General features: G+C 46.5%; 1 protein-coding gene across 13 annotated transcripts in view; it reads right to left on the minus strand.

The window, feature by feature from the left end:
* The window catches only part of MTSS1 (MTSS I-BAR domain containing 1), a 186,281-nt gene that overhangs the window by 69,159 nt on the left and 89,327 nt on the right, over window positions 1-27,795 (minus strand). The gene's annotated exons all lie outside the window — the stretch shown is intronic.

The raw sequence follows: 27,795 nt of genomic DNA on the forward strand, positions 1-27,795 counted from the left end.
TCCGCCCGCCTCGGCCTCCCAAAGTGCTGGGATTACAAGCGTAAGCCACCGCGCCCGGCCTCCACAAAACATTTTTAAGAACTAGCCAGGCGTGGTGGTCTGCACCTGTAGTCCCAGCTATTTGGGTGGCTGAGGTGGGAGGATGGCTTAAGCCCAATAGACTGAGGCTGTAATGAGCCGTGATCGTGCCACTGCACTCCAGCCTGCCAGCCTGGGCGACAGAGCAAATACCTGCCTCAAAAAAAAAAAAGGTAGGAATATAGCAAGAGGTGGTAGCAAAGAGATGGATCCTGCCCCACATAGCTAGGGGAAAGAACAGGGGGATTACCTGCTACTGAAACCTTGCTCAGATGGAGGCCAGAAGCTAACACCAATGGCTTGCCACATTTATAAAAACAATCACACATTAAATTCTCAGGAGGTTTTATTTATCTGAGGGTGAGGCCGCAATACCATTTCCCTCTCCTTTCTAAGGGATGGGTGTGTTTCTTTTCCCAATGTGGAGACAGGGGACACTCACCTTTGTCCTCATCACAGGCACGGAAAAACCATCTCTGATTTCCAAACTAATGGCAGAGCCACCAGCAAAGGCCAACTTCACAAAGAGATGCAGGATCCAGAAGACTATGCTTCAGCTGTTTTGGAAATGGATATGGTTTTTCCCCAAAGAAACGATGTCATGAATGGTAGTTAAGTTCTCAGGCTGGCCTGCAAACTTAATCCATTTTTATACCCGCATCAGTGCTACTGAACCTGACCATGTCCCATAACGATGTTTCTACAGGAAACAAGTACCCAATTTCAACCTGAGACATGGATTTTAGTGACCAGGGGAAAAGGGCAGGGGGAGGAAAGGAAGAGGCTCCTGCCTTTGAAAGAATGACATACTTTATGTGTTTACTAAATCTTCCATACCTACCATGCACAGACTCTAGGGTTAGTCAATAAAATAGGCCGTGCCCTAAAATAAACACAGGCCCAGTGGTACAAAATGACAGATAAACAGTACTGGATGACACAATGTGATTGGAGGAGATCAAGAAGGGCTTGTCTAAGCTGAGATGGAAGGAAGACAGTATATGTTGGAGGTTCCAGAAGGTGGGAAGATGCAGCGTTCCAGATGAACAGAAGGGCATGTGCAAAAAAGGCATGGCAGTACTAGAGAACAGTGTGTGCCTGGAGGGTCTCTAAGGAGTCCAGTGTGGCCAGGGTGCCAGGGATGTGGCATGGCAGTGAGAGGATCAGGCTACAGCAAGAGAGGCAGGAGGAGGCCAGGCCTGGAAATGGCTTCAGGAAGGCCATGCTGGGGGGTAGGCAGAGCCCTCACCCCGCGGCAAATGGAGAGTGGTGGAAAGGATTAAAAGTTAGGGATGTGTCCACGAGGTGGAAGCAACCCAAATATCTGCTGAGGATAAATGGATAAACATATACATACAATGGATTATTCAGGCCTAAAAAAGGAGGGAAATCCTGACACAGGCTCCAACAGTGAATGAGCTCTGAGGATATAGTGCTAAGTGAAATAAGCCCGCCACAAAAGGACAGATACTGTGATTCCACTTCCACGAGGTGTCTAGCAGAATCACACTCACAGAAATAGGAAGGAGAATGGTGGTTATCAGGCACTGGGGGGAAGGGGAAAAATGTGAGTTGCTGAATGGGTTCAGAGCTTCAGTTTTGCAAGAGGAAAAAGTCTTGGAGGTCTGTGGCACAACACTACAGAACTCTACACTTGAAAGTGATTAAGACGGTACATGTTATATTACGCACATTTCACCACAACTAAAAATTAAAATTTTTTTAAAAACCAATGATCTCATTATAGCTTTGGTTTCTATTCTGGGGATGATTCTGGAGGAGAAACTGAGGAAAGAACAAGAAGTGCCTCCTTCCCTAACCAGAGCAGTCTAGAACTACTGGTGGCCCTAGAACCAGCAGTCCAGGATCACAGGAAGAAGGGCTGAGGCCAGCGCCCTTCTCCTGGTCAGTGCCCTGGACGCTATGGCTATTATGGCAGCTGGGCCCCATGGCCTTCGACCTTCGGGATTCTCCTGCTTCCTCCTCAGCATCACTCTTCCCTTTGCCACCATCAGTGGTGACACCAGCACAGATCCACATGGCTCTGGGCCACCTCCGCCTCCAACTGAACCAAGAGTGCAAGTTCATGATTTCAAATTCAGGGCACAGATAAACTAAACCAACACATTCAACATGAACATGCAAACGCTCTGCTGTGACATCAGAAGGGGCCTAAGATCCTAGGCTTCAGCATGCAACAGACAAGATTCCACTGCAACAAACTGCAAAGAAGAGCCTATGTTTATTTGCATTGGATTTGCAGGGAAGCTGCTGGAAGTAAGACCCTTGACCCAGGCATCTTCTCATGAGGTTTTGTCATGGCTGTGGCTGTTGTTAAGTGTGCCTGTTTCAGGCAGTTAAAAAAAAAAATCAGCTTTACTTTATTACTTGAGCTCAGGCCACCAATATGCTTCAGTACGTTCTGACATCCTGCCCGTGGCTAGATTATGTGACCCAACCCCCATATGTCAGTGCTGGGCAGAGGAAAAATAAAAACAAACAAGACCGTCCCTGATGTCAGTCCAGGTCTCACCGGAGAGTGAGACACATAAGCAGATGGGCACGAATGGTTCCCAGGTATTAGAGTAGAAGAACACACAACAGAGGGGAGAAAGGGATCCTCTGGACTCCCCCACATTCTTTAGCAACTTCCCTGTCTGATTCTGAAGTGATTTCTGTTGCTACAACTTAGAACCTTGACTGACAGTATCAGGGACAGAACTAAGCCCTTCTCAATTCACTCCTTGAGCAAGGAGGTACTCAGTTGTTGAAATCTTCAGATTACGAGACTGACGTGCTACCTACTGCGCTAAGGAGGCAACTGAGTTGCTGAAATCTTGATTGCTTTTTCATTTCAAATTTGAACCTTGCATTTCAAGTTTACAAAAATAGGGATCGATTAACAATCAGATTAACTGGCATTTCATCCAGAGACTAGCAATTCACCTGACCTTTGGCCTGCCACAAATCCCACTGTTTTTCTCATTAGGATTACATAAGTGGTAAACCAACAGATGGAAACGCTGTCTGGTCAGAGAACGTGGGCAGTGTCTACCTCTACCACACATGAGTGTGTCAGACTTCGAGTCCATGCCTAATGTTTTTTCCAGAATCATTCCCAGAATACCAGCGGCAAGAAAAATGATTTTCAGGCAGGCAGGGCATCTCTTTCTTTGCCGTTCTGTGAAGGAAACCAGGAGGTGCCTCTAAGGGGCAGGGTCTCCGCCATTTGCTTCCATTTTTAGGAGATCAAGGACCCACCAAAGAGCCCGCTGGGTCCCAGGGGGCTCCCATTCAGACCGCGAGCAGACGTGGAGGCCCAAAGGCCTCTGACTCCTTTAACCCATTTATCCTAATTTTCCTGGCCAATTACAAAGAGCCTGGAATTCAGTTCTTCCATTTCTTATGAGAGAACCATGAGAGCTGGGAAGGTTCTTAAAAATCATCTTGCACTTTAAAGAGAGATCTCACCTAAACCAGCGATTTTCAAGAGAATAATTTTTTATACAGCAACCCCCTATTTTGATTTGGGATGTTTCACAGGACGAGAGGGGTGCAGGGGCTCTCCACAGATTGCCATTCTCCAGCCCCACCACAAGCGCCTGGGCAACCTCTGCAAGCTCACCTACCTGATCATGCCACTCAAAATCAGAACAGACCTGGAGTTCAGTGACCTCAGAGATCCAAGAAAGTCACTCGGCAAAATTTACCACCATGTTTTATACTCCTCACTTGAAGTAGTAACCTGGTGCTAAGCAACGTCTAGACTTTATTTCTAAAATCCCTGACAACTCTATGTGGCAGGCATGAATATTCCCATCATAGAAGAGGAAAATGAGACACATAGGCTATAGCACTTCCAAGAGGTGGCCTGGCACATTAGCCCTCATTACGCCCTGATTCTATTTTTGAGAGAGGAATTATTTATGTGGGTTATGCAGGTTTTCTGTCTTGGGTAAAGTATCATGTAAGAGTACTCACTCCTTCCAAATGGACTGCTACCTAAACACTTCCTATAATAACATTCTCAAGATGCCTTTGCACAGAGAGGGTAAGGAACCTGCCTGCGGTCACACAGCTAACATGCAAGGGATCTGGGTTTCAGATGAGGTCATGTGCCTCCAAAGCCCATGCACCAGACTCCTCAGCCTTTATAACCTAAATCCCTTAGGCTGCCGCTGCCCAGGCCTGTCCACTTCAAAGTCCCAGACCTCAGTGGAAGGCAAACAGGCAGCCACCCTCCACATACCAATTTTTCCCAAGCAAATGGACAAGTACCCAAAACACACTTTTCTGTTTCACAACATTTCTGGCCTTCATTCATGCCAAGAGTAAGCAACTGTTGCATTGTTCCACATGATCACAAGATAGATTCCCAAAGATGACTTCAACAGGGCAGGGTCTGTGTACCAATTTTTTCATTTTTAATCTGTAGTTGACAAAACTAATACTTGGGCAGCTGGCAGAGTAGACTCGGTGAACATGCTGCTGAAACCACACTTGCTCTTTATGACCTGGGACCAGGTTGAAGGACAGCAACTAGGAACAGGAGCTCAACGTCATTCTTTCCAATCCAAAGGAGACACCAAGTATGAGGTTTCCTGCATTTGCCTTCACACTGGCTCTGCAATGACGCTGGTAGCTGGCAGCTCTCCATAATGTAGCTGTCTGCTCATCCACAGTACAACAAACACCAGACCAGAAGAGGGGCTTTTCCCAGATACTTGGAAAAAAGGAGAAGAAAACAAATACAAAAAGCAGGTTCTAAGGAACAAAGGAAAACAGATAGATGCAAAGCAATCTTAGATTCAGTAACTTTTGCACATCCTCGGTGTCATTTTACACTAACAGAACGGTATGATGACTGGAAGATCTAAGGAGTTAGTGCTTTGCTCCAAATGATTTGGACAGATGTTTACTAAGTTTGCCTTTCTAAAATTTTCTTGTACTTGGTTAATGGCAGGTGATTAATATTCATGCAAGGAGGATTTCAACTGAATTTCGTGGAGTTAACGTCTATTAAAGTTAACAGACAAAAAGGCAGAGCTGTGAATGTTCTTTTAAACTGGCATCTGAGAGTCTTTGCAGGAAACAAGATCATCACAACCTGCCAACACACGCACTTCAGGTGACAGGCGTCCTGGCAGCTCCCAAATGCTCTGTTCTTGCTCCTGCTTACCACCCAGCTTCTGTACACGCCGTTCCCTCCACTGCTGGGATGGTGCCCTTCTCACAGGATTCCATGCACCTCCAAGACCTCACCTGGGTATCACCTAGACTGAGCAGCATTTCCCATGCTCTGCCTCCAAGGGACCCTCTGCTCTGCCTAAACCAGACCCCTGTGCCCCGTCATACCTGTCCTGCCATTGTCTCTTTACTTTTTGTCTCCTCTGCCAAGACTAAGCTTCTTGCAGGTGGGGCTCCCCTCTCTTGCACAGTGCATGGCAAAGAGCAGCACTCAAAAAATACCGCTGAATGATGTTGAAGAGGAAAGGAACAAATCACTGTAAAATTTGGGAGGGAGAAAGTGTCATTAAAGCCAATGGGAACACAAATGAACCTGCACAAAATAGATCTGGTTAATCTTTTCAGACTTTTTTTTTTTTTTTTTTTTAAGGTTTTCTGAAATCACTAGCTGGCTGGATGTAAGCATCATGGAATTCAGACTCCTGGCACCAGAAGGGCTTCTAGGTCATGTGGCCCAACAGCTCCATAATGCAGGAAACATGTGTCTGCTTTGTGCTGAGTCCAACACATTGCTGACGTTCTGTCGTCCTGGCAGATGTGGCTCCCTTTAGGGCCATCAGCGGCAGGCCTGGTTTTCAGCCAGGGAATAACAGTACAAAAATTACAGCACAACTGTTTTTCTTTTATTTTCTTTTTTGAGACAGAGCTTTGCTCTTCTTGGCCGGGCTGGAGTGCAATGGCGTGATCCTGGCTCACTGCAACCTCTGCCTCCTGGGTTCAAGACTACCTCAGCCTCCTGAGTTGCTGGGATTACAGGCATGCGCCACCACGCCTGGCTAATTTTGTATTTTTAGTAGAGATGGGGTTTCCCCATATTGGTCAGGCTGGTCTCAGAACTCCAAACCTCAGGTGACCTGCCCACCTCAGCCTCCCAAAGTGCTAGGATTACAGGAATGAGCCACTGCGCCCAGCCAGCACAACCGTTTTTCTATCTGCTGCTTTAACTTTCTCCTGTTCATCATCTTCAACAGATGCAAAGAAACTTAGCAGTTGGGGCTTCATACCCAAACTTGGGCATTTCTGTCTGTGGGAAAATGCTACACTAAAGTCTTCTAAGAGAAATAGCTTTTGCTCCTCTCTAGAAAATCCAAGGTATTTGTGGAGGGCATCGGACTGGCTCTGCAACTCCCAAGGGTGTCTAGCAAGGTCACGGCATGCGTTGGACACTCCAAATATTTCACAGTTGATCTTTTACCAACATAAACCCCATGTCAGCCACATGTCTTCACGTCCACGGGCCTTAATTCCTTCCTCCTGAAATTCCCATCAAATGGTACAAGCAGCAGCACAGGCTGGAGTCACCTAAAAAGCTAATTAAGTCCACTGATTTTATTGTTAGAATACTCAAGTCAGGACCTGACCATAGGCTGAGCACAGATGTTAGTAGCAGGAACGGCTATCTTGTTAACATAGTAATAACACCAAGAAGAGGAAGAAAAAACCATGAGGATTTTAACACATCTTTTCATCCTCCTGCACAAAAAAATTAAATTAAACAGAAGAACAATGGAATTTCAACACCTCACTGAGCTCTGATAGAGCGAATGAAACAGTATCGTGAATGGCTGGACAGGGAATACAGTTTCTTGCATTAAACAGCATAGCCTAGTTCAGAGGCCATCCGCACCCACATTCTAGCCCCTTCCTGGTATCCCTCTGGGGAATCAAGACCAGGGAAGGCCAGAAAAGAAGAAGCATAGCTCCTGTGATCCCCTGGAATCCCTCCACTGATAAAGGCAACTTCCAATGACTCCTCTTCCTTCCCACGCATCCCACTCTTCCCCTTTCCTCCACCCAAACCCACAAAGGAAAGAAAACAATGACAATACTGCAATCGCCATGACTCTGACCTTTAAATGTTTAACCAGAGATCTGTTAAGGGCCAGATAAAAAAGCAGATGATTAGCTCTCAACATGAGTCACAATATCCCTGCAGTGAAATAATTCAATTAAATATTTAATGGTCTTAGGTTTTGTTTGAGGCACTGTTAATGACAGCTTCGTTAGCCCCAGCCATGGTCTCAGGAGTGAGGTGGAAGGGGCCAGCTCCTCAGGAGGAAGACGCAGTTAGTGGGGGCATTCGTCCTTAAACAGGGACTGGAAAGCCCGGCCCATGGGCAGGAGGGGTGTCTGCCAGGGGGGCATCACAGCACCGTCATTCCAATGATATAGAAGCACCAGCCTTGACGTGATGGAAGGGTTCCTATCACTTTCTGTTTGTTTGTTTTTTTTGAGACGGCATCTCGCCCTGTCGCCCAGGCTAGAGTGCAGTGGCGCCATCTCAGCTCATTGCAACCTCCACCTCCCGGGTTCAAGTGATTCTTCTGCCTCAGCCTCCCGAGTAAGTAGCTGGGATTACAGGCGCACGCCACCACACCTGGCTAGTTTTTGTATTTTTAGTAGAGACGGGGTTTCACCACATTGGCCAGGCTGGTCTTGAACTCCTGACCTCAAGTGATCTGCCCACCTCGGCTTCCCAAGGTGCTGGGATTACAGGCGTGATCCACCGTGCCCAGCCCCTATCACTTTCCCCAGAGAAATCCTTACTAACCCTTAGAGAGTCGGAAAGATTCAACCAGAATATGGGTTCTGGGCACTTGAACCATACGTTTCAGGTTTGGGTTTGGTTTACTTTCTCTCAGTGATGCACCACCACGAGGTGGCTTCACTCTCTAAGAACCTCCCTGATGAATGAGTAAGGAAAATGTGAGAGACAGATAGAGAAAGAGAGAGAGAGAGAGAGAGAGAGAATATCAATATATTTTTCAGCCTTAAAAAAGACAAGAGATCCTGCCTTCTGCCACAATTCGGATGAACCTGGAGGACGTTATGCTAAGTGAAAGAAACCAGACACAGAAAGACAAATATTGCATGACCTTGCTTGTACGTGATCTTACTTATATGTGGAATGTATTTTTTTAAGTAGAAGACACAGAAAATAAAACAGTGGTTACCAAGGAGCAGGGGTGGGGGAGGTGAAGGAGGAAACGGGAGATGTGGGTGAAAGGACACAGAGAGGTAGATATGCAAGATGCATCGTCCAGGGACCTAATGTGCATGAGGACTCCTAGTCAACAACATTGAATTATACCGGGGATTTCTGCTAAGAAAGTAGATTTTAGGAGCTCTTGCCATATTGAAAAAAAAAAAAAGAAAAAAAAAAGGTAAATGACTGGGTGCAGTGGCTCGCTCCTGTAATCCCAGCACTCTTGGAGGCCGAGGCAGGCGGATCACTTGAGGTCAGGAGTTCGAGACCAGCCTGGCCACCATGGTGAAACCCTGTCTCTACTGAAAACACAACAATTAGCTGGTCTTGGTGGCACACTCTTGTAATCCCAGTTACTCAGGAGGCTGAGGCAGGAGAATCGCTTGAGCCCAGGAGGTGGAGGTTGCAAGGAGCTGAGATCACACCACTGCACTCTAGCCTGGGCGGCAGAGCAGGGAGTCCATCTCAAAAAAAAAAAAAAAAAGTAATTATGAGAAATGATAGATATGTTAACTTGCTTGACTATAGTAACCATTTCACTAAGTGTATCAAAACTTCATGTTGTACACCTCAAATATACACACAAACACACAAAAGACAATCTTCCCTGACCTGGAAAGTAGGGAGATGGGGCCCAAGGCAACGTCAGAGCACAGACGAGCCCATCCCTGTGTAACAGTAAGAACACTCCAGCCTGCTTGCCTTTCTCACACATTCCAGGAGGGCAGGTCACTGTGATGAGAGGAAGCATTCAAGTGGTTCCTAATCCAAAGAACTGTCTCAACCGAAGGATTCCAATAAGAAGTCTCCCACAAGCCTTGACTGGCTGTTTCAGAGTACGGTTACCCTACTGAAAATTGTTTAACTTCAACCCTATTTCTTGTCCTCTGAACTCACACACGTTTATCCTTCTTACGAAGACTACACACAACTAAACTGCATGTATCTGTGCTCATATGTCTATAGTGAACCTGTCATATGTCCCCAGATATTTTTTCCAGTAAGGTATTGATCAAACACCTTTGTGAGCAGCAATGGGAAAGGCAAAAATTATTGGAAAATTTGGTTAGGCTCAATTTTGTGAATGCCACATTTTCTTTTACCAAACACAACCAAATCCAACACCCAAAAGAGTTTGATGCCCTGACCCTTCCCCCAAACAACTCATCTGTCCAATAAACACTTGCTGACTTCACAAATTGGCCCAAAAGAGTGAAATGCATAAAATTAACTGTCCAATTTAAGCATTTGGCCTAAAAAAAACAAACAGCACCTGAAACACTGAAGGACGTTCTGTTTTTTTGTTTGTTTGTTTGTTTTTTTGAGACAGGGTCTTGCTCTGTCACCTGGGCTGGAGTGAGTGTGCAGTGGCGTGAGCTCAGCTCACTGCAACCTCTGCCTCCTGAGTTCAAGCGATTCTCCTGCCTCAGCCTCCTGGGTACCTGGGACTACAGGCCCACACCACCACGCCCGGCTAATTTCTGTATTTTTAGTAGAGACGGGGTTTCACTATGTTGGCCAGGCTGGTCTCAAACTCCTGACCTCAGGTGATCCGCCTACCTTGGCCTCCCAAAGTGCTGAGATTACAGGGGAAAGCCACCTTGCGGGGCCCGTGCTAAGCACCTTCTAAAACTCATTGCCATCTTGCCTTTCTCTGGGAAAGTAAGGAAACTGCCTCCTCTCTTGTCAGCTCATCGAAGCTATCAACCATTGCTTCCTGTGGGTGAACTGATATGTGCTGTTACACCAGCTTAAAACAAAGGAGAGAGGCTTACTTTCGACCCCCATTTCACTCACGCTCATATTTGAAAAGGCTTGTCACTGTGCGAAGACTCATATAGGACAGAAGAAGAAGAGGACAGCCCCTGTCCTCAATGAGTGGACCATACTCTGGGGGAGAAAGCAGCAAGCCCACGATTTATTATTTTTGCACTATCAGAGAGCTCTAAGCCAAATGGCTCCGTGTTCAGACAGCAAGAGCGCACCCGCTTTCTGAGCAGGGAAGGGACGTTTTCAGAAGATCCTTAGCCCAGCTTGTAAAAAGAGAAACTGGGAGGCATGGACCAGACATTCAGAGAACTGGTGACCAAAAGCAGCCTAGACTCAGGTTGACGACATGACAGAGAAAAAGCAAACAAAGGGATAGGTACAGGGGAATCACAAGGGCAGTGTCTATTCAGCCTGGTAGCTCCAGAGCAACGACAGAGGCAGGGCTAAGGATCCCAGGGCAGTCTGACACTTGAAGCCCAGGTACCTCCACCTGGGAATCCCACCAACAAATAACAGGGAAATCAGGAGAAGGCAGTTTGGTTTGGCTGAGTTTCAGGTGCCAAGGGGAAGGCCAAATATCCCTGCACCATGCCAGCCACGTTGACGGTGCTGAAACAAATGTCTGTTCAGATGAATGGAGACGAACCACCAGACGGCTGGAAATGCGAAACTGAAGCTGACTCAAAGAGGTGGATTTGCCCAGAGTGGGGAGGTGTGGGCACAGGAACGAATGAGGTCTGCACACAAAGCTGTTTGCTACCCTCCACATTAAAATGGCAGATGTCTGGCAAATGCCTGGAAATTTCCCGACACTCATTGTCCTTGTTTCATAGATAAATGCTCTAGATGACATGCCCATATTTCCCTAGCCACAGACCTCAGCGGCTGTAACAACATGTGCCCCAAATCTGTCAGGGCCTGGGTGTGTGGATTTCAGATCCAAAAATGCAAATCTTTTCTTTTCAGAGAAATGGTTTTCTGGGCAGGGTTCTGGGCTTGGGAGCCAGAAAGGAGACTGAATGAGAAGGCATTGTGCAAATGATTGTCATCCTCATCTGTCAGGATCAGATTCGTGTCCTGCCTCTGCCTCTCTTTAGTTACATGACCTTGGAAAGGACACTTGATCTCTCTGAGCCTTGGTGGGCTCATCTGTAACACGGAACTCTGCACCTGCTTTGTAAGATTCTTCTAAGGATCATCGAAAATACATGGCAGGAGAATATATAAAATGTAAAGCCCTCCACGTGAGCAAGGGTTTCTTGGCAAGCAGCTGAATCCTTCTAATCTAGGCATTGTACCTATCAAAATAATTCTGGCTCATTCGTGAAGGCAGAATTACAGTCCAGAGAAATGAGTGCATGGTTGAGAACTTAAGGATCGCAAATGCTGAAACTTTAGACAGACCAGCATTTTCGGACACAGACGTTCAGTTCTCCAACACAGGCGGCTTTCACGGCGAAGTTCAGCTGGTATAGACCATCTGCTGGCGAGGCAACTCTACCCCCAGAAGCAGCCAAGTCCTGGCTCTGAGGGAGAAGGCCAGTTAAGGCACTCCCCATGACCCCACACACAAAAACTGCAGCTTTGAGAATTGTTGTGAAAGAGGCTTAAATGTTCCAGCTGCAAGTGTAGCTATGCTGCCTTCTTTAAATGCATCTAGTTCCTTTTATTTCATGATGAACGGACTCCCAGGCACTGCTGCAAGACAGGAAGGCCACACATCCATTTTCATAAGCAAAACCTCATCCACAACACTGTTTTCATCCAAGAAATCCAGACATCAGGATTATATCCATGCAAGGTCCCCACTGCCTCTCTCCTTCCCCTCTCAGTTGGCTCTAGGGTTAAATTTTCTGTAGGCTGTGACTTTAGTTTAAGCATAATGAACACTTAATATATGCAGCAGGAAACTGTGCAGAGTCTGATGAAGACTGAAAGGGGAGAGGCTGCAAATCAAACCCAAATAGAACTCTAGGGCCAGTCTTTTAACCATGGCACCATGTTGAAAAGGATGGTCATAATGAGGATAAATGAAAGGATAAGACAAAGTCAACACCACAGTGAACACGAAGGGCTATGGGACAGGAAGTTGCAGGTATGCAGGTCTTCCAGGAGTGGAACTATTTCTCACCACACTGAGCCATTCTAGTGTTTCGTCAGTTCTTTTCTTGGGAACATTCTACACACAAAGCACTGGCCTGGGCCAGCCCACCACCAGCTTTTCTGCCAGGATGCTTGAGCTAAAAAATGATCCTATAAGCCAGGCATGGTGGCACGTACCTGTAATCTCAGCTACTCGGGAAGCTGAGGCGAGAGGATAGCTTGAGCCCAGGAGTTCAAGACCAGCCTGGGTAACCTAGAGAGACCCACGCTTCAAAATAAAAATAAAAAAACCAAACATGATCCTATAGTCAAAGTAGCTCCAGTGAAAAGGATTTTGAGAAACATTAAATCCAGAAATAGCAATCTTAGCCACTGGGCTGGAGGGGGGCAGAGTGTGGGATGAGGATCTAGTGAGAGGTTCCATTCAACAAGACGGTTTTTGGGGAGGCATTCAACCTGCCCTTGGGAGGAGATAATGAGGTGCACCCGGTCACAGGAATGGGGTGGTTAGAAATGATTATGGTGCAGTGAGGACCAATCAGCAGGTCACTACAAGTTCCGTCTGGGACTCTGAGTTCCAGGTTTCTTCCTATGGGCATCACTCCAGCCTCTACTGCAACAGATAAGAGGAAAAGGCAACAAGAATCACATCTCCATGGTGACGGTCACAGAGTCTGATATACGCTGCCCCAACACTAGGAAAGGTCTCCCAAGGCAGGTCCTGGTCACTGCAGCCGGTGAGTCAGCAGCCTGCACCCAGCCCCTGCCCAGCCTGCACACAGGCGTTGGACACGAACCTGTCACGCAACATTGCTTCATTCCTCGAGTCCTGTGCACATTCCCATTTACCAGGCAGCAGCTGTGTGGCTCACACCAAAGTTTGCACCGAGAAAACCTTCCAAGGCTGCCACCAGGGTCTCAAAAGAGAAAGTAAGGCTGTGCTTATCCTCCCCTGCAAGCTGGTACCTCTGGCCTGGTGTCTCCATGGCCCTCTAAGCTATCTAAAAATCTGGAATCATCTTACAATGTTTAAAAACCTGGTTCAATTAAGTTATCAAGTTGGTACTCAAAAGATGAGGGCTGGCTATCAGTGAGAAACTGGGGCATAATCGTTACATTAGCTAACACTGACTGAGCGCCACTTCATGCATTAGGCACTCAGCATTTCACCTTCTCCACAACCCTCTAGGCAGGCATCTATCCTATAAAGGAGGGACCAAGGCTCATGTAGGTTAAGTTGCTGATCCACGGTCACAAAGGGAAAATATGTTGAGGCCAGGATTCAAACTAAGGCTATCAGGTTTCAAATCCCTTGTTCTCAACTCTTCCTCCATAGCACAGGGCCACAGCCAAGGAGACAGAGACCATGTAAGACCGGGAAAGTAGAGGAGGGTGTCAGGAAGAATTCATGCAGCAGACACGATGGGATCAGAGACTAAGCAGCCCTGGGAGATGGCCAGGGGTGGCAGGGGGGTCCCCCAGGGATCACTGAAGGGGTAATGTAAGAAGAGGAAGCTCAGGTAGGAGGGTGAAAGGCCTTAGAGGTCAGCCTGAGCTTCCACAGGCCATAGGGAGTCCGGGAGAGAAGCAGAGGGAGACAGCGTGAACTGCGCTTTAGAAAGAAAACTGTGGCATTGCTATTTCCCATAAAAACTCTTACAGATAGAAAACTAGCAGTGACTGGTCGCAGTGGCTCACACCTGTAATCCCAACACTTTGGGAGGCCGAGGCGGGCAGATTACTTGAGGTCAGGAGTTAGCTATCAGCCTGGCCAACAAGGTGAAACCCCATCTCTACTAAAAATACAAAAGTTAGCCAGGCGTGGTGGCAGGTGCCTGTAATCCCAGCTACTCAGGTGGCTGAGGCAGAAGAATCGCTTGAACCCGGGAGGTGGAGGTTGCAGTGAGCTGAGATCGTGCCATTGCACTCCAGCCTGGGCGACAGAGGGAGACCCTGTCTCAAAAACAACAACAACAGCAACAAACTAGCAGTGATGAAAAGTACAGAGCAGGTCACTAACACAAACAGAAACCAAAAGTTTGCTGAGAATGGGTGCTTCCCGTCCCAGGCTGTGAGTCTGAGCTCCAAGACATTAGCCGCGTCAGTCTTATCATCCGACTCCCAGATCATACTCCCCAGGACACGGCACCAATTATCTCTTCCAATTAAACCACCGCCACAGGATACTAAATCCAGTGATACGAACCGGCAGCAGGATGCTTGCCCAGCCCAGGGCTGGCATTTATTATTCTTATTAGCAGGAAGGCTCTGTCTCCTGCTCCCCATGACTCAGCTGTGGAACCTGGAGCTCCCACCAGCCCCCACGGCAGGTGCTCTGGGAAGGGGCAGGAAGAAAACGATGGCAGGACTTGGAGAAGCTGGGACAGCAGAGTCAACATTTCCAACTCCATTGGGGAACTTTCCCCATTGATGACAGCAATTTCCCTAACATCTAATTATAGGCATTTTGTCAGCTAAATAATAACTTTCATGGATTAAATGCCTACAGTGAGCCAGAAACTGCAAGAAGTACTTTGTATAATTTCATCTAATCCTTGCAACAACCCTCTGAGGCAATTCTTTCATTGCCCATCCTCATTTTAAAGACTAGAAAACTAAAGCTAAGATAAATCTGCCATAGGTGGGTAGACCTAGGACTCAAAGCCAGGTGGTGTCTAGCTCCGAAGTCTGCACTTCTTCCATTACACCACAGCAGACCCTGAAAGTAACACACACGGATTTTACATGATCCCAAACTATCTTCAGGGAGGTTTTATTTCCCAAGAGGGTCCTTGGGGCAGGAGGGAAATGAGTTAATCATGACAGCTCACAAGTGCTGGGCACTCACGAGCCAGGCCTAGGCCTAAGCTCTGTGTACACATTCATTCACTCATTTTCATTCTTTCAACAGCCCTGTGCATAAGCACTATCATCATCCCCATTTTATAGATGAGAAACCTAAGGCTCGAATAAAGGAGGTTAAGCCACTTAAAGTTACACAGTTAAGAAATTCTGGAGCTGGATGGCCGGGCGTGGTAGCTCACACCTGTCGTAATCCCAGCACTTTGGGAGGCCGAGGTGGGCAGATCACGAGGTCAGGAGATGGAGACCATCCTGGTTAACACGGTGAAACCCAGTCTCTATTAAAAAAATACAAAAAATTAGCCAGGTGTGGTGGTGGGCACCTGTAGTCCCAGCTACTCAGGAGGCTGAGGCAGGAGAATGGCATTAACCCAGAGTTGGAGCTTGAAGTGAGCCAAGATCACGCCACTGCACTCCAGCCTGGGCAGCAGAGACAGATTCCATCTCAAAAGAAAAAGAAAGAAAGAAATTCTGGAGCTGGATACTTAGCTCTAGCGGTACCTAACTCTGAAGCCCAAGATCTGACCTCTCCCTAAAACAGACCTGAAACACGAGTTCCCACATTCCTGGTTGGTGAGACAGCCAAGTGCCTCCAATGTACGTGGCCTCCTGTCCTGCTGGAGGCTGGACACGTATTGTTTCCATCGTAACACACAGAGGCCACAGCCTGCCTGAGGGGAGGGTTCTGTCTCCCAGACACCACACGACAAGGCCGCCCCCCTCCATCTGGGAAGAACCAGGGGCCTTTCCAAAGTGAATCATCCGAATAACTAGTCTTTATCATTTTAACTGTCATCTTTTAAAAATATATTACACACACCGTGCATTCTTAAATGGAGCTACTGCCCAGTGGCTGCTGACTCATCACCCTTTAAAGAATTGAGTCGCTGAGGACAGACGTGGCAAGGCCAAGCCAACTGCGTCAGCCTCGCTTGCTTAATCCTGTCTGACGCTTCCTTGAAATACTTTACCTGCTCCATGGAATATAATTCATCTTTTAAAATTGCTTAAAACTTTTAGACCAAAGGCACTTACATTTAATAAAATGACCAGGGAGAGTAAACTTCCCTCCACCTCCCCTGGAAGAGGTCACCTTCAGAAGTGACCTATTTCCTCCCTGAGCCAAAGAGGTTGTGGACCCTAAAGGGCCCCAGTCTAAGCCCATCCCATGCCACTGGGGTGAATGGGGGCCACCACATCTTTTGGCAAGCCATCCATCAACAGAGTCACCAACAGACAAGCAGCCTGGGCTACTCGAGCAGACCATCAGTCACATGGGAGGAAAGGTGGGGGTGGGGTGGGAGCAGGAGCAAAGGGGAGGACCTGAAAGAGGAGGTGGAGAAAGGCTGGGAGGAAGAAGAGGATGAAAAAGGCCACTTGTGACTCAGGGGGCCCATGGGCCAGCAGCAAGATCATGGAGCCCCAGCACTGCCTGACCCACTGCATCACCGCCCACATTTTTAACAAGGCTCCAGGCCATTCACAGGCACTGGACAGCTTGAGAAGCACTGGTCTACGGCACAGGCTTTGGAGTCAGAAACATCTGGGTACCAGCTCCAGCCACACTACTCACTTTCTATGTGACCTACCATGAGCTACGTAGCCCCAACCTGCCTCCACTGTCTCATTTGTAGGGCAGTACCTACTTACAAGGTGGTTTTAAGAGGAAATTAAAATAATGCAAATAAAGTACTTAGCACAAAATCTAATACAAAAAAAATGAGCAGCTGGCTCTGCTATCAACACATAAAGGTTAGAACCCAAGTCACCAGATTCTGCCTCTCATTACTTCTCATCATTATGGAAACCTTTGGAGGCCTTTGGCCATGGCATTCTAGAACCTGCTTGGTATATCGCAATGCTGTGCCACCTACCAGCATGTTCTTAAATACACATGTATTTAAGGCAGCATCATTACTGAGATAAAAAGTTACCAACTACACCTGGAGCCAAAGATACACGCGTATAAGAAAGGGAAAATAAGGAGGGCTGGGAGCGCTTGAACATTTCATTGGCCTGCACGCTGAGGATTCGCCCTTGAGCCTTAAACACACACGCGGCACAGAGGTCAAAGGCAAAGAGTAAGGAATCAGCAGCTTCGGGAAGGCGGGGCACAGGGACAGGGCAGGTCTCCTGGACTCGGATTCCAGGCACGCTGCCACAGCTGGGTGCTCCCGAGGACAGCACAGACAAAGGTCACTACCTTGACCCACCAATCTCCCTAATGACACAAAATGCCCTTTACTTCCAGAGCCAGCAAACACAGCAACCTGATTTCACAAGACATGAGCCCTTCTGGACCCTAAAGAGTATGTCCACGTGCTAGGAAAAGACGAGCGCTACACGACAGTCCCGACCCCGCTGCACAGCTCAGACCCTGTCCTGGCCCACGGCCACTGCCTCCTCAGGACGACACCACTGCATAGCTCAGACCCTGTCCTGGCCCGCGGCCACTGCCTCCTCAGGACTCTTCTTTTCCTCCAGGCTCCCAGGCTTTGTTGGTGACCTCACCACGCACCAGGCCTTAACTCCTGGTCAATGCCTCCCTGCCCCTCATCTCATCTTGAGTCTGAGCATCTCTGGCACTAAAATTTCTCTGACCCGCACCACAGTCCACTCATTTCACTCCCAAAGCCACCATTCAGATTCTGACTATGAAAGCCCTTGGGCCTGCCAGCTTCTGTCTCTCCAATTCAAATCGCTTTCAGCACCACTGCTCAGCCAGCCTCCTACAGCGGGTCTGATCCCATTGTGCCTTGGGTGGTTCTCCACTGCTTACAGAATCACACCCACGGCCCTCCAAAGGCAGGGGCAGCAAAACTCAGGCTTCCCCCATCGCCTGTCCACCCACTCAGCTCTTCTACTGCAGCTACTGGAATAACAGATCTGAGCTTTGGGCCTGCTGCTGCTGATGGTGGCTGTGTCGTTTGGTTTTTAACAGAAAGCAAAGAGAAAGGAGAAAAGTTAAAGAGCATCCGCGTGCAGTGGCTCATTCCTATAAGCCCAACATTTTGGGAGGTCAAGGCAGGAGAATCGCTTGAGCCCAGCAGTTTGAGACCAGCCTGGGCAACATAGCGAGACTCCATCCCTTCCAAAAAATTTAAAAAATTAGCCAGGTGTGGTGGTGCATGCCTGTAGTCCCAGCTACTTGGGAGGCTGAGGCAGGAGGATCCCTTGAGCTTAGGAGTTTAAGGATGCAGTGAACTATGACCATACCCACTGCACTCTAGCCTAGGAAGCAGAGTGAGACTCTGTCTCAAAAAAAAAAAAAGAAAAAAGGTAAGGAACAAGTTTCTCAATCCTGCCTTTTATTAACACATTAACACATACATACCATACATAAGGTCAGTAAAAAATAAGTTGAGACTGGGCATGGTGGCTCACACCTATAATTCCAGTGCTTTGGGAGGCCAAAGCAGGAGAAATACTTGAGGCCAGGAGTTCGAGACAAGCCTGGACAACACAGTAAGACCCCATCTCTACAAGAAATTAAAATAAAAAATTTAAAAAAAAATTTAAAGATGGATTTTGCTATAACCTGGAAATTTCTCCAGCCAAAGGGTTGTTGTCATCTCAGGCACCAACGGCCTCAATAATTGTATTGTTGGTCAAAAGCTTTTGGGAACTCATCTTTAAGAACAGCATTCGGAATTAGGTTTTGTTTGTTTGTTTGTTTTTTGAGACAGTCTTGCTCTGTTGCCCAGGCTGGAGTGCAGTTGCACGATCTCAGCTCACTGCAACCTCTGCCTCCTGAGTTCAAGCAATTCTTCTGCCTCAGCCTTCCACGTAGCTGGGACTACAGGTGTATACTACCGCATCTGGCTAATTTTTGTATTTTTAGTAGAGATGGGGTTTTGCCATGTTAACTAGGCTGGTTTTGAACTCCTGACCTCAGGTGATCCACCCGCCTTGGCCTCCCAAAGTGCTGCGATTACAGGTATGAGCCACCACACCCGGCCTCAATCCTGCCTTTCATTAACCCATACATATCATATAAGTAAGGTCAGTAAAAAATAAGGTGGCGTGGGGCATGGTAGCTCACATCTACAATTCCAGTGTTTTGGGAGGCCAAAGCAGGAGGAATGCTTGAGGCCAGGAGTTCGACACCAGCCTGGGCAACACAGTGAGACCCCATCTGTATAAGAAATTAAAATTACAAAATTAAAAAAAAAATTTTAAAGATGGATTTTGCCACAACCTGGAAATTTCTCCAGCCAAAGAGTTGTTGTCATTTTAGGCATCAAAGGCCTCAATAATTTTATGATTGGTCCAAACCTCTCGGGAACTCATCTTTAAGAACAGCATTCAGAATTAGGTTTTTAGTGACTCAATAAAAGGAGTCCTTGTCCTTCACAAACTCTCCTGATCACATACAGTATTGAACGGCTTTGTCACTCGCCTTAGTCTTAGTACTTGGCTCTGACTCTTATTTCTAAAAGGAAAAATTAAGTCCACTCTCAGTAGGTGAAAACCTATCATAGGCCAGGCACGGTGAGTTTACACTTGTAATCCCAGCACTTTGGCAGGTCGAGGCGGGTGGGTCACCTGAGGTCAGGAGTTCAAGACCAGCCTGGCCAACATGGTGAAACCCCATCACTACTAAAAATACAAAATTATCTGGTGGTGGCACATGCCTGTAATTCCAGGTACTCGAGGGGCTGAGGAGGAGAATCACTTGAACCCGGGGGGCAGAGGTTGCAATGAGCTGAGATCACACCACTACACACTCCAGCCTGGGCAACAGAGCAAGATCCTGTCTCAAAAAAAAAAAAAAAACCAACAAAAAAAAAACCCCTATCATATTCAATGCCTTCTAAAATAATGTTTGTTGATCCTAATACTGCCTAAATTTCTGACGGTGGTTCTAGAAGGGCTTTCCCAAAAGGTTTGAGTAATGGCCACACTGAGAGAATAGGTAGAATTAGCCTCCAAAGGCAATTCATATAATTACTTCTCTCACACTTCAAGATATGGTCTGGTTCAAAATTTATGTATCAAAGTATAAATTCATTAAATGTCAAACAATGACCCACTCTAGGTGGCTTCCTTTGAGACCAGTATGAAGGATAAAATATAGACCAGTCCTTATTTATTTTTAATTTTTTTTTTTTTTTTTGAGACAGGGTCTCACTCTGTTGCCCAGCTGGACGGCAGTGATGCAATCATGGCTGTCACTGCAGCCACAACCTCCTGGGCTCAAGCAATCCTCCCACCTGAACCTTGCAAGTAGCTGGAACTGTAGGCGCACACCATCATGCCTAGCTAGTTTTTTTTTTTTTTTTTTGGTAGTTTTTTTGTAGAAATGACATTTCACCACATTGCCCAGGCTGGTCTCAAACTCCTCCCACTCAAGTGATCCTCCTGCCTCAGCCTTTACAAAGTGCTGGGATTATGGGCATGAGCTGCTCAGCCAACAAGTCTTTATTTAAATGAGAGATATAAAAAGTCCCAATTTCCCCTATGTTTCCACATGCTTTTCTTCTTCATCCTCTCAAGCCACACTGCATAAATATTTATAAAAATGATTTGATCTTGGTCTGTCACCAAGGATACACTCCTCACCTAAGGGGTTATGACAATGGGGAAATACTCATCTCATTTTTGTGATGGGCTGATTAGAGCCAGAAACCTTCTGATTTCCTTGATATAAATTTTTTTCCCCTCTTGTAGCTTCAAAAAAAAAAATGCTAGCAAATGCACAGTCCATGTCCTTCGTATTCAAAGTGTGCTCCCTGAATCAGCAGCAGCAGAATCACCTAGGAGCGTGACGGAAACGCAGTGTCCTGGGGACCCATCTGTGCTGGACTTGCTGAATCAGAACCTACATTTGACAGGATCCCAAGCAATTCCCATGCACATCGGAGTTTGGGAAGTGCCGTTCTATGCTGTGAGTTTAAAAGACAGCAAATGATTTTTTTAAAAATTACTAGTCAATGCACTTTTTGTTTTGTACAAAATAATGAACTGTCCTCTGATTCTCTGTTCTTATCTACAAAAAGAAATGACTATCTATTCACCCCAGGTTTTTGTAAGAGTTAATGCTGAATGCCTAGCTCAAAGCCTGGAATGTTAAAGCTGCCCAAACTTCCATTTATTTACCCTCCAAACATCACTTCCTTCCTCTAGCTCTTTCTTCCTATAAGTAAAGTTCTTTCTTGCTTTTAAGGTTTAAAAAGGTAAGAGAAGGTAAAGGAATAGCATTTCTGAGAAAAGGAAGAAAGCAACAAATACAGGGAACAGAGTCAAATGACAGAGGAAAGTCTAGATCACCTTAGAGAATAAACTCTTTAAGTCAGCAGTCTGTACACAGAGAAGCTCTGGTTTGGTCATTCTTCAGGTAGCAGGTGCAACAGTTAGTTGTAGAAACATGGATGTGGTTATCTAATTCTGAGAAGACTCAGGACTTCTTCACTGCAAAGCTCAGCAGAGAAATCTATGTCAACAGGGACGTCTGTAATGCTTGACATATCCCAGGCAAATGCTGGAACACCTCTGTTCCTATAAGATGTCCCGTGCCTCCCCACCCAGAGCACAGAAGGTCCTTATCACTGTCGGTCTATTCTAATCAGCAGCTTTCAGGTTATCTCCCATCTGCCATGCTAAGTTGCTTGAGGCTAAGGAGAGTAGCTTAATCATCTTTACACTCTCCATAGCACTGCAAGATCTAGTAGACAACAGGAGCTCAATCACTGGTTGTGTGAGTGTCCTGAGCTGTTATTCTCTCTGATGCAATTGCCCTATTTCTAGATGGAATCAATTATATTGTATGGCTCCCAGATTCCCAATTTTATTGGATTGCTATCATGCCTTCCATCTAGTTGCTAAACAAAACAACAAGAAAGGCTACCTGCCTCAATATCTCATCGAGGCCAAATAAACTGCCCTGTTACATACACCAAGCACCTCAACGAGTCTTTAAGGAAGGCCTTGAACACTCAGCTCTCTAACATTAAAAGACACCAAGGCAGGAAAGCCAATACATTCCCACTGGAGGGTGGAGGGTGCAGGGTGCATTCGGCAGGCTCCTTAGGCTAGGAGCACAGAGTCCAAAGAGCACAGCCCTGCCTCAGATATGGGTTCCTGTGCTGGAACCTCAGCTACTATCTTTCTCTTTCTTCTTCGAGATGGAGTCTCCCTCTGTCGCCCAGGCTGGAGTGCAGTGGCACAATCTTGGCTTACTGCAACCTCTGCCTCCCAGGTTCGAGTGATTCTCCTGCCTCAGCCTCTGGAGTAGCTCGGACTACACGTGTGCGCCACCATGCTCAGCTAATTTTTTGTATTTTTAGTTGAGATGGGGTTTCACCATGTTGGCCAGGCTGGCCTCGAACTCCTGACCTCAAGTGATCCACCTGCCTCGGCCTCCCAAAGTGCTGGGATTACAGGTGTGAGTCACTGCACCCCGCCAAAGTTTGGTGGCCTTTCTCTATTTTCTAAATGTGTTTGAGACTCTAAATACTAGGAAAATGTAACAGAGGTCATTAACTGAGGGAGCTTACCTCCAAAACACTTTCCAAAGGGCAGAGAACATAACGTGATCATTCTGACAGCTGTGACAAATGTGGGTTTATTTGCCTGACTGCCTCTGTGTCCATTTATCTATGATCACTGAGGCCTCATGCTCCTGCTCAGGAAATGCACCCAGCTGTCCACTTAGAGCCACAGCTGACCAAGAGTCTCAAAGTCTTCCTTGACAATCAGAAAGTACCTGAGCACCCATCGCCATTGGAGAGGGTGCCCTTGAAAGGTAACCACTTTACATTTGGCACAAGGACTTCTTGGCCCCATTGGGACCTTGCACGATGGCCTTAGATCCTCTGCAGAGGAACCAACGGTCAGCATTTGCTGTGGGCAAGGAGCCAATAGCAACTGACTCTGCTGATATTATCCTCTCCCAGGTCTTACTTATTAAATTCAGAAGTGTCCAACTCTGAACTAAGAGGGGATTTTCCTCTGGCATCCATAAAGATGGCTACAGAAGGAATTAATTTTCAATCTTTTACTGTGTGCCCTGTATCTTACATGTTCCCTTATTTAATAGCATGATCACCCAGGGAGTTGGACGAGTATCCTAAAAGATGAGGAAACGCAGCCCTGCCTAAGACCACAAAGGAAGCACCTGGCTCCAGAACTGTCAGATCCTGAAGCATCCGTGTTGGTTCATGCTTTTCTAGAGCCATCCTACTCCCTCAATATGAAGAGCTCAAATAAGATGGCTAGATTTTAAAATGAACTTATTTATTCACTCAACCCTATTTTGTGAAAGGGACCAGGAAAATGGAGTGGTAACTAGAGAGGGAGACAGAGGCAGGGGAGGTTTGGGATGGTGATATTAAAGTGATGCACACTCATGGCCAATCTAGAGCGAGGAATATACAGGAGAGAAACCTGAGCAGCATGGGGTGGGGGCTGAGACTCCAGAAGGCCCTTCTCCCACAGGAAAGAGGAAGCCAGACCCACGGCTCCGACACGGGCGGGCTGGTGGTGGGCTGGGTATCTGGCGTTGGGAAGATGGGCACTGAACACTTGCAGAAAGCGGGAGGGAGGGGGTTAGATCACTTGTAAAACCTTGGCCTTGGCCCAGCTGCTGTTTCACTCTGGGGCCTACAGGAAACAGGTGGTCACCTCCTCCGTTCACACCCTAGAAGGGATGGAATTTATGTGTCACATTTGGGTCTCAGATTCTCCCCCCAAAGCAGCATGCTTCCGATGGGTGTCTAAGTGAGGGGGTAATCTTCCCCCACAAGCTAAACAGCTGCTTTTCGTGGTTATATTTTGGATGTACACACTTGCTCATTCGTTCATTCTGTGCAAACGTTTACTGAGCCCAGGTGTAAAAGTTGCTATGGGAACATGAAAATAAATCAGGCTGAACTTGCCCTCAAAGAACATATCCTCTTATAGAAGACTTACACACGTTAGATAAATTAAGGAGGTTAAGCAGGGTTTGGCAGTTTAGGGGGGAGTAGATTAATTCCAGCTGGGAGCAGCGTAGTACTTCCCAAACTTTAATGTATAGAAGAATCACCTGAGACATTTCCCCTATGGAGTCTCTTTCTCCCCATAAAATTCTGTTATTCCTGGATCTTTTTAGAGCAGAAGACAATGACTTTGCTGATGGTGTAGTCCTATGAGTTGAAGAATGTGGCCTTTAACAATAAATCTAACAAAGATGTTAATCAGAATTATTTCACCTTATCACAGAGATCCAAAGAAATTTCAAATTTCACAACTACAAAAGGCTTAAAGTCAGGAAACTGCAGTTCAATTGTTAAGCGTCTCTCTCTTCAACCCATGGAGCTAAGAAGGTACACATCAGTGTCTGTGATCAAATCCACTACCCCAAACTGGGCCTATCTTAGAGTTTAGTAATGTTGATAAGTGGCGCTTCAAAGGAAGCCCACATCATCCTAAAATAAGCTGGGAATGAGAAGAGTCCCAGCTGAAACAGGAAGGGGATCACACACAGACATTCCATTTCCAAATTTCCTTCCCCGGCGGAGATCCGTGCCCTTCGGTACGGTGTCAGGAAACCGGAGGGTCTGTGATGGGATAAGCAGACACCTGCTCTCCCCACATTCTTGGAGATACTCAGTTCTCCTCGGAGAATAGAAATGGGCCACAGAGCTCATTACCACCATTCAAGCGTGAAGCTGAAATATCTCCCATTTAATAACCTAGGGGTCTTCAGAATAACACCCATCACAGACGCACTTCCCACCTCTTTGTCCAGGATGCAGGAGGGTAACAAGGGCCTTGGGGCCACAAAAGAATGAGGAGCAGAGGAGGAGGCTTTTCTTAATCACTAGTAATTATCACTATCATGTTACAAGCAAACAAATATCATTTCGGAAATCCAGAACAATCCCCATGAGGTAAAGAATTTTAACTCACTGGGCAGGCCAGTTTGAATTCATCAAAAGGCTGAACTGGCAAGCATTTACTACACATTGTCACAACAAAAAAGTAATTTTATTTTTCAAATGCGTATATAGCAAGGGGCTAAATTAAAAAGATATTGGCGGCCTGGCCCAGGTGGTGGCTCATGCCTGTAATCTCAGCACTTTGGGAGGCTGAGGCAGGCAGATCACTTGAGGTCAGGAGTTCCAGACCAGCCTGGGCAACATGGTGAAACCCCATATCTACTAAAAACACAAAAATTAGCTGGGCTTTGGTGGTGCACACCTGTAGTCTGAGTTACTCGCGAGGCTGTGGCAGGAGAATCGCTTGAACCTGGGAGGCAGAGGTTGCAGTGAGCCAAGATCACGCCACTGCACTCTAGCCTGTGCCGCAGAGCGAGACTCCATCTCCAAAAAAAAAAAAGTGTTGCCTTAATGAAGATATAAAATTATCACAACAAAACAAAAATTTAAGTGGTTCCTATAAAGTGCTGTAAGAATATATTCTATTAAATACACTATTATATCTTTCTGATGGTATTACCTTGCTTAGATTTTTTTTTTTTTCCCTGAGACAGGGTCTTGTTCTGTGGCACTCAGGCTGGAGTGCAGTAGCACCATCTTGGCTCACTCCAACCTCCACCTCCCGTATTCAAGTGATTCTCGTGCCTCAGCCTCTGGAGTAGCTGGGATTACAGGCTGTGCCACCATGCCCAGCTAATTTTTTGTATTTTTAGTAGAGATGGGGTTTTTCCATGTTGCCCAAGCTGGTTTTGAACTCCTGATCTCAAGTGACCTGCCTGCTTTGACCTCCCAAAGTGCTGAGATAATAGGCGTGAGCCACCGCGCCCAGCCCCAGATTTCTTTTCTATGTAGTGCTATGACTATTACTAACTAAATGTTCATCAGCTGGAAAGCCTAACCTTTTGTTCAATTTCTTGCCCCAATAGCTAATAATCATAATAGTGAATAAGGTAAACATTATAAGTAGGCAGAACAATATAAACAGTTTATGACATTTGGCTGACATTATAAGTAGGCAGAACAATATAAACAGTTTATGACATGTGGCTGACATTTAATGAGCACCTACTATGTGAAAGGTGGTTTCATCCAGACTATAGGTATTTATTCCCTGGATCCTCCCCAGCTGCAGTGCTGGACAGTTGTCCACCTCATTTTACATTTTACAGAGGAGGAAACCGAATCTCTGGCCTCCCCTAGGCCTCACAGCTGGTAGGTGGGTCAAGCTGGGATACAAACCCAGCCTTCTTGATTCCCTACCCGCTGTTATTTCACTGAGTCAAGGCTGAGAAATGCAGTCACTCTGGTTCTATAGAACAGCTGCCTTCTCTGATGTGATGGCTGTTCCATTATTTTAAAAAGTCAGGGTAGGAAAGGACTAAAAAATTATATGCACACACCTTAAACAATTTACTGGAACAGAAAACATTCATTCCTCAATCTTGTGAAGGGCCAAGGCCTTCTCTTTGGAGTGGGGATCTGCTGACTAGAGTTCTGTGGTCTTTCCTGCAACAACTACACCCCATCCACACACCCTGCAATGTCAGAATTCAGGTTCCTTCAAGGAGAGTTTCACTACTTACAAAGTAGAAAATCCTTCTAGATTTTTTTTTTTTTTTTGAGATGGAGACTCGCTCTGTCACCCAGGCTGGAGTGCAATGGAGTGATCTCAGCTCACTGCAACCTCCGCCTTCCGGGTTCAAGCTATTCTCCTGCCTCAGCCTCATGAGTAGCTGGGGTTACAGGTGCCCGCCACCATGCCCAGCTAATTTTTGTATTTTTAGTAGAGACGGGGTTTCACCATGTTGGCCAGGTTGGTCTCGATCTCTTGACCTCGTGATCCACCCTCCTCGGCCTCTCAAAGTACTGAGATAACAGGCGTGAGCCACCGTGCCCGGCCCCAATCCTTCTAGATTTTAACTACACCATCCCCTCTTTATTTATACTGGTTGTCTCAACCACACCTTAAACAACAGGAATTTCTTTATAAGTTGTTTTGCAACTCTTTCCAAAACACATAACTTAGTTTTCAAAAAAACAATTTCTCTTTTCACACTAATATGTCATCCGTGTATGTACTATTTTGGTTACATAATTACAAAAGCAAGTACATGTGGCAAAAAAAACAAGTCTGGGGGAAAACCCGCAACTGACCAGTAAGCACAGAGCTCATCTTGGGGAGTGGATACGGCAGGGGACAAGGGAGAGAGCCATCACAGCCCCCAGTACCCTGATGGGTCCGATGGACCAGGGGAATGGAAGGTCACAGTCACTTTGGCCAGCAGGCCCAGTGCAGGCTGGTTAAGAGAGCTCCCTCCGCACCCCCCAACCCCATATACCTGTGAGCACCTTGGGAAAACAGTAAACATTTCCATCAGAAAATAAAGCCATGTCAGAGAAAAGAATAAAAGGATTGAGACACAATAAAGATAGGTTCAAATAACCACAAGTCTTTTCTAGTCCCAGGGTCACTCTGAGCCTTAATTCCTTTGTTTGAAACGTACAGTTAAAACAAGATTCCTCGTGCAGTTGCTGCAACAATTAAATAAGAACATACGGAAAGTGCCCAGCCCAGGCCTTGGAACACAGAAATTACTCAATAAACGGGCTCTTTGCCTGATTTATCATGGTACCTCTTTCCCACGGTGCCTAGCAACATGCTGTGAAGTAAGAAGCTCTGATGGCTGGACAGAAAGATGGACAGATGGTCTGGTGTCAGAACTGTAAAAATCCTTCAGTTTAGTACCTTGCTTGGCTCAAATGGCCCCCCTAAAACAAATCAAGTATCTGTAGCTGGAGTCAGAGTGTTCCCCACCTGAAGATAAATTC

This window comes from Symphalangus syndactylus, chromosome 7 (genome assembly GCF_028878055.3).
Source record: "Symphalangus syndactylus isolate Jambi chromosome 7, NHGRI_mSymSyn1-v2.1_pri, whole genome shotgun sequence".
Taxonomy (NCBI): domain Eukaryota; kingdom Metazoa; phylum Chordata; class Mammalia; order Primates; family Hylobatidae; genus Symphalangus; species Symphalangus syndactylus.